Source organism: Lactuca virosa, chromosome 8 (genome assembly GCF_052849685.1).
Source record: "Lactuca virosa cultivar CGN04683 chromosome 8, Lactuca_virosa_CGN04683_v6, whole genome shotgun sequence".
NCBI lineage: Eukaryota > Viridiplantae > Streptophyta > Magnoliopsida > Asterales > Asteraceae > Lactuca > Lactuca virosa.
In genome coordinates, this window is record NC_136433.1 from 116546627 (window position 1) to 116554215 (window position 7589).

A 7589-nucleotide genomic window follows, 5' to 3' on the forward strand; every position below is an offset into this window, starting at 1 on the left:
ATTGTCGATAGTTAAGACTTACCATCAAAAAAATAAAGTTTAAGACTTTCTTGTTAAATCGTTGAAAATATTGAAATTTTAGTTTATATATCCCTAAATTATATATAATAGTGTATAAAATTGTTTATCTATGTCGATTAATATTTTTCTATTTTAATGTAAACATATTAAAAATATCTATTAAAACTAGGGATAATGTCATAAAAAGCCTTAAGTTTGGCAGAAAATGTCGGTTTTACCCTTCGGCAGATTTTTTGTTCGTTTATACCGCAAACTTGTCATTTTTTTGTCGGTTTTGCCCTTTTTACCTGCAATAGCAGGTTTCCAGGTTACCATGAATTATTTTTTTACGAAAAAACCCTTAAGTTTACAAATATTTTGCAAAAAAACCCTTAAGATTATAAACATATAAATTATAAATATATATTCAAAATTTGATAAAAAACTAAATAGTTTTCTACTGAAACATATTTTTAGCTTTACGTACGGTAAATTTTATATTGGTTCGATATAAAGTTTTTATATTTAAATTTTAAAAAAGTTACCTAGTTTTATCAAAATTTGAATATATTTATTAATTAATACTTAAATTTTTCAAAGAAACATTAAAAAAACGTCTGTTAGCTAATAATTAACTATGTTAAAACAGTTAAACATATGAATAATATGACATTAGTTACATTCAATTAATTTTTTAAAAAGGAAAATAAAAATATTTTATATGTTTAAAATGTTTGTATTTTAGAAATAATAAACTATCATATTTTTTTATAAAAGTAAATATATTTATATAATAAATTAGACAAATATATTTATATTTTATACGTTTAAAATGTTTATGTTTATTTTTGATGTTTAAAATGTTTATAATATTTTTATAAAAAATATATGATAATATTATTATGTATTTTAACATATAAAAAATATGATACATTATTATTTCTGAAATACAAACCTTTTAAACATATAAAATATTTTTTTTCCTTTTAAAAAAATTAATTGAATGTAATTGATGTCATATTATTCATATGTTTAACTATTTTAGCATACTTAATTATTAACTATCAGACGTTTTTTAGTTTTGCTTTGAAAAGTTGAAGTATTAATTAAGAAATATATTCAAATTTTAATAAAACTATGTAACTTTTTTAAAATTTAAATATAAAAGGTTTATATCAAACCAATATAAAATTTACCGTATGTAAAGCTAAAAATATATTTCAATTTTGGTTTCATAATATAAGTTCAATAAAACTTATATTAGTTTTGATATAAACTTTTGACATTTAATTTTTAAAAAAATTATTTAGTTTTATCAAAATTTGAATATATATTTATATTTTATACGTTTATAATCTTAAGGGTTTTTTTGCAAAATATTTGTAAACTTAAGGGTTTTTTCGCAAAAAATAATTCATGGTAACCTGGAAACCTGCTATTGCAGGTAAAAAGGGCAAAACCGGCAAAAAAATGACAAGTTTGCGGTATAAACGAACAAAAAATCTGCCGAAGGGTAAAACCGACATTTTCTGCCAAACTTAAGGCTTTTTATAACATTATCCCTTAAAACTAATAAACCGTAATAAATTAATAAACATCTTCGATAAACACTCAAATACCCTTTTTGTTTTCAAAGTTTCTTTCTTTTAATTCAAGCTTTTTCTTGTTTTACATCAATCAGTCATAGATTTTTCGAAGTATATATTACTTTCGTGTTTTAAGATAAACTCATTTATTAAATAACATTTTAATTTACTTCCATAAACACATTTAATGTTTTAATTTTTGTCATTTTTAAAAAATTAATCTTTTTATTAGATATTCAATTATATTTTATTCTTCACCCAATATTAAATATATGAAAACTAGGGATGAACGTGGGACGGAACCGGTACCGACCCGTACCGTTCCCGATTTCCCAAAAACCGAATTTTATCGAAAGTCAATCCCGAGTACTGAACCGAATTAACATCACCGGTACCGGGAATGGTACCGGTTTTCGGTACTAGTACCGGTACCGGTTCCCGATTTCCCGAAAATCGAATTTCATCGAAAGTCAATCCCGAGTACCGAACCGAATTAACATCACCGGTACCGGGAATGGTACCGGTTTTCGATACTAGTACCGGTACCGGTGGTACCGAATCCCGAATTTCATGTATTTTGAGTACCGAGTATCGTCCCATATTTTCAAATTCGGTACGGTTCGGTACTGGTACCGGTACGGGATCGGGATTTGGGAAAAACTATTCATCCCTAATGAAAACATAGCCACAACTTAGATAAATAAACTTTATGAAAGATTTTCAATTGATGGACATAAATTATTCATAATTATTCAGTTTTTTAAACTAATAAAAATCAAAAACTAAACTTTTTTACTTTAAGAAAAAATTGAATATAAACTAAAAGCCCCTTTTTTAAGGACCGACTTATTTATAGTTGAATATCGCAATCTTCTTTTTTTTATTTTTATTTAAAAAAAAACATCATAAATGCTCCCTGTGGTTTCTCTCGATCTGAAGTTTAGTCCTCAGGGTTTAAAATTTTCATAGATGATCCCTGTGGTTTTCCTTGATCTGAAGTTGAAACATCCCAAAAATACGGTCCAATTTTTTTTTGTTTTAGAATCATTTAAGAAAACCATAATTCATCAGCAACATAATAAAATCACAAGTCATGTATTCCCAAAACATCATATCAAGATACTGTATCAAAACCATGTGTCAAAACATCAGAGTCTAAAACATCCCATACTATAAAATGTGGGGTGTGTCATGCAGTCATCCTTAGCTCTTCCCCTTGCTAGTGGAAGTACCTGAAACCAAAATTGAAAACTGTAAGAAAGAAGCTTAGTGAGTCTCCCAAATCTACCACATACCATACACGTAACATGTAACTAGGAGATACAGGCCCCGCCCACTCTCATGGAGATTCGGGCCCCGCCCACACTCCACTATCTAGGAGATTCGGGCCCCGCCCACACTCCGTTGTCTAGGAGATTCGGGGCCCGCCCACACTCTGTTGTCTAGGAGATTTGGGCCCCACCCACACTCCGCTACTAACATGCATACAAGTATCACACAGATAACAAGTATATCTATTCCTATCAAGCAGTCACATATTTATACTCAAATAATACTACGAGATTCGGGCCCCGCCCACACTCTGCTACTATGAGGTTCGGGCCCCGCCCACACTCAGCTACTAACATATCACATAAACGGGTCGGCCTTGGTGCCGTAGACACGTTCCTACTGAAGGAAACTCACCTCGTAAAGCTAACTGCTGAAATCTCGAGTAAGGAATCTCCGACGGCTGCTCCAACGACTCCCCGGCTATTAATATCACAATAACACTTAGTCAAAACCTAATAATCCTCCTTAGGGTAAAATGACCATTTTACCCCTGGTCAAAGTCAACGCTTTGGTGAAAGTCAACCTTCTGGTTGACCCAACTCGTCGAGTTGCTCCATCAACTCGTCGAGTCCTAGAATCCTGAATCGCGATCTAACTCGTCGAGTCTCCCCCTGACTCGCTGAGTTCCCAGGCTACTCATAGTCGCGAGTTCTACCTTAAGCTAAAACGGGACAACACAATCCAACTCGTCGAGTTCCACTATGGACTCGACGAGTTCCTCTGTCTGTTTGGCCATCTTAACAGATTAAGCCTCTACTTTCCAAATCCAAGGTCCATACTTCCTCTACACACTGTAAATGCCCCTTTAAGGGTAAAGTTTCCAACTTTACCCGCTAATAATCCTCCTTAATGATTTTAGTTAAAACCCTAGTTCATTAAGACGTAGATCTTTGTCCACAAGCCTTATTACTCCAACCCAAAGCATGAAAATCAAGATCTAGGCCCTAGACACCCAATGAACACGTAAAGTCTCGGACTTTACTTCCATGCATGGCCTTTTGGGGCTTAAAAGGCCATAATAACGTCCTTAAGGCTTGCATGGGGCTCCAATGGCATAAAGTTTGCACCTTTATACCTTAACAACCCTTAATGATTCTAGATCTGCAAGGTAAGCCACTTGGGACGTCCATGTCCCAAAGATCTAGATTCTTGAACCAAAACTCTCATAAAATGGAACTAAAGAGATCTAATGAACTAATAGTCAAACTAGAGACTTGATTACCAGAAAGTGATGAGGATGGAAGGAAATCTTTGGATCTATTATCTTCTCCTTGAACCTTCTAGCTCCTTCTTCTTCTTCTTCTAGCTTCAAGAAAACACAAAATCACTCAAGAATGGCTCTCACACTCACAAAATGCTCTAGGGTTTCGAGGATTAGGGTTTGGGACTTGAAGGCTGTAAATGAGGCCAAAAGGTAGGGATTAAGATGCTTAAATAGGGTGCAAAACCACGAAATTAGGGTTTCACTCTGGCAGATCTACTCGCCGAGTCGAGGGCTCTCGACTCGTCGAGTAGATAGCTTAAAACCCGCATCCAAGACTCGTTTCTACTCGCCGAGTCTAGGGCTTCCAACTCGTCAAGTAGCTCTATAAAAATGAATAATTTACAAATAAAAGCATAGCAGAAACCAGGCGTTACAGAAGTTTAGTCCTTAGGGTTTAAATTTTTCATAGATGATCCCTGTGATTTCAAAACTTTTGACGATTGGTCCTTATTGCTAACTCCGTCATCTTTTGTTCGTTAACTGAAGGACATTTTCGTCATTTCACTACCTCATGGACCATTTATGAAGTTTTTCGTTATTAAAAAAAATAAAAAAGTAAAAATAATTATTAAATAAAAGACTCCCACCCTCTCTCTCTATAAATTCGTAATCGAAGATAACCTGAAGCCTTATTGGTCCAATTCTGCTCGTGATCTCTCTTTTCCCTATCCAAAAAATCCTTTTAGTATAACATCGTACTCCATAGATCTCATAAACTCTCTTCCAACATCATCTTCACAATTAATATAATCACAAGCGATCGGCGACGAACACAGCCTCCATTGCTTCAATTTTTTCCGATGAGTCATGGCGAAGGAAGTTTCAACCAAGGGCAGAAGGTAACATTAGGGTTCAAGCTACGATTTGGTAGAGATCCCATAAAGTTATTATCAGATGCATCAAGAAAAGTCAAAACAGGTAGTGAATATAATGTATCTGGAAAATCACCTGTGAAGTTGTTGTTGCGAATCATCATTCTCTTTAAATTCTTCAAATTCCCAAATTCCGAGGGGGCAGTTCCAGAAAGCGAATTTTAACTCAGATCAAGGACAATCAAACTAGCCAGATTCCTGAGTTGAGTGGGGATTGAACAAGTAAGTGAGTTTTTGGATAAATAAAGAATTGAAAGATGTGATAACAGACTCAAAGTAGATGGAATTGTACCATTAAGAGTGTCACTAAGATTAGACAAATTGTCGATACTAGAAGGAATAGCACCAGAGATTTCACAAGAACTAAGATGAAGAAACTTAAGGGTTTGAAGATGAAGCCCTAACCAATTCGGTATTGAACCTGGAAGTGAGAATCCTGGGGCATTAAACGAAATCAATTTGGTGAAATTGGAAAGAGCATCAACTGAAAATTTAGGGTTTCGACTCCTAAGTGGGGTTCTCGTAAACGCTCAAATATGGATCCCAACATCATGACCACCTTGACATAGAACACCAATCTAAGCTAAGCATGGGTCGGGTTTTATAGGTCATTCTATGGCTCTTAAACCTAATGATGCTCTGAGTTAGATCAGAGCAGCCCGTTCTGCGTTTGAATTCAACGGGAGAAACTGGTGGTGATGTTGAAATGTACTTCGGAAGAACAACAAGAAGAACAGTAAAAGCAAATTACACTTCATTATTATGATCTCAACCAAATGTTTTAAAAACCGGGTTTTTAGTTGGCCCGGTGTGATGACCGGTTCACGGGTCAACCGGTTGAACCCCCGGTTTATGATATTTTTCTATTTTTATATATTTTTACTTTCCTGTATAATACGTAAACATATAAAACCAATAATTTGATGTCCACAAAGTTTAAACATTGAAAAACATTGAAGAAACCGCAAACGACTCGTTGTTTTGGCGTTCTCTACTTGTATCCAACTATCCAAGCCCTATTAAAACGGGTCAATCCGGTTTTAACCGGTTCGACATAAGCGGTCGAACCGTGGTTTAGGGAAACCCGGCCAGTTCGATCTGGTCCGTATTTTTACAAAAAACCGTTCTCAATTGACCCGCCTTCTACCCCGGGTCACGGTTCAACCGGTTGAACCGACCGGGTCGACCCAGGTTTTAAAACATTGATCTCAACTAAACAAGCATTTGTTTGTTCATCTACATTAACCTTTTTCTTGAATGTAATACACGTATAAACGGAAAAATTGAGTAGCGAAATTAGCGATTCTCCATGATTATACTCCCAAACACATTGCTCTTACCTTGAATTATTCGAAATACAATTTTAATCTTCGATTCTACTGCGAAGATTGGAAGAACCAACAATCGCTTCATTGTTTCTATCGTCAACAAAAATGAGAGTTTTGGGACCCTTTTATATTAAATAATTATTTTATCTTTTTTATTTTTTTAAAATAATGAAAAACTTTATAAATGGTCCCTGAGGTAGTGAAATGACGAAAATGTCTTGGACAAAAGATGACGGAGTTAGCAACAAGAACCAATCGTCAAAATTTTTAAAAGCATAGAGATCATCTATGAAAATTTTAAATCCTGGAGACAACTTCAAATCTGAAAAAACCACATGGACCGTTTATGATGTTTTTTTTTTCTATGTATCGATGTAGGAATAATCATGTTAAACTTGATATAATATAATCTGACATCTTTACTTTATATATAATTACTCACGTTTTTGTTTTTGTCTTTTTATATATTTTAGATTTTTATTAGTGTGGCTGTATAAATTATATTTCAGTGGTGTAAAAACAATAAGTTTTTTTAGAAAATTACAGACTGCAAACCACATTTGCACACCTTGTAGTAGAAGAGGTGGATCAATCGTCTGTAACCTAAAAAAAATTGTTTGTTATTTAACGTTTGTATGCTGCTAAAATAAACTAAAATATAAATAAACTGATTTTTATAAACTTAAAAGAGTTTTTCAATAACTTTATGATTTTTTTTTATAAATAGTTAACAAATCTAGATCAAGTTTTATTTATTATTGTATAAAAAATAAAAATAAAATGGTACGAATAACATATATATTTGATAAAAACTAACAAGCTTTTGTCACAAATTTATATCTAAAAAATGTAACTAGACATTAAAGAATTGAACACATAAAATTTATGGAAATAAACTTCGATGTCAAAATCAAAATTTTCATTTTACTTTTATTCAAGTAAATCAAATAAAAACTAACCATAAATATTTTTCCAATGAAATGGATGACGCTTCATTAAATATTTACCTATATAATAGCTCAAACAACCATTGTAATTAAATATTTATTTATAAATTTGTTATAAAAGTCATGGTTGTGTTATCGAACCATTTTCCTTTAAGTATTGTCACTTTTTTTTCCAGATTGTTTATCTTATATAATGTTGGAATAAATATAAGTTTTGATTTAAAAAAAAATAAAGATATATGTGTTTTTTAGAATAAAAG

General features: G+C 32.8%; 1 long non-coding RNA gene across 4 annotated transcripts; it reads right to left on the minus strand.

The window, feature by feature from the left end:
• Window positions 1-2682: 2682 nt before the first annotated feature.
• On the minus strand, window positions 2683-5795 carry LOC145128829 (uncharacterized). Of its 4 annotated transcripts, XR_013717119.1 has the most exons (5): window positions 5347-5795; window positions 5131-5252; window positions 4804-5039; window positions 4141-4220; window positions 2683-2818 (listed from the first exon to the last, which is right to left on the minus strand). It is a non-coding gene; the product is annotated as an uncharacterized LOC145128829 (long non-coding RNA). The 4 variants fall into 4 exon arrangements; XR_013717116.1 differs by having other exon boundaries at window positions 4804-5252; XR_013717118.1 differs by lacking the exon at window positions 2683-2818 and adding an exon at window positions 2837-3338 and having other exon boundaries at window positions 4804-5252.
• Window positions 5796-7589: the final 1794 nt, after the last annotated feature.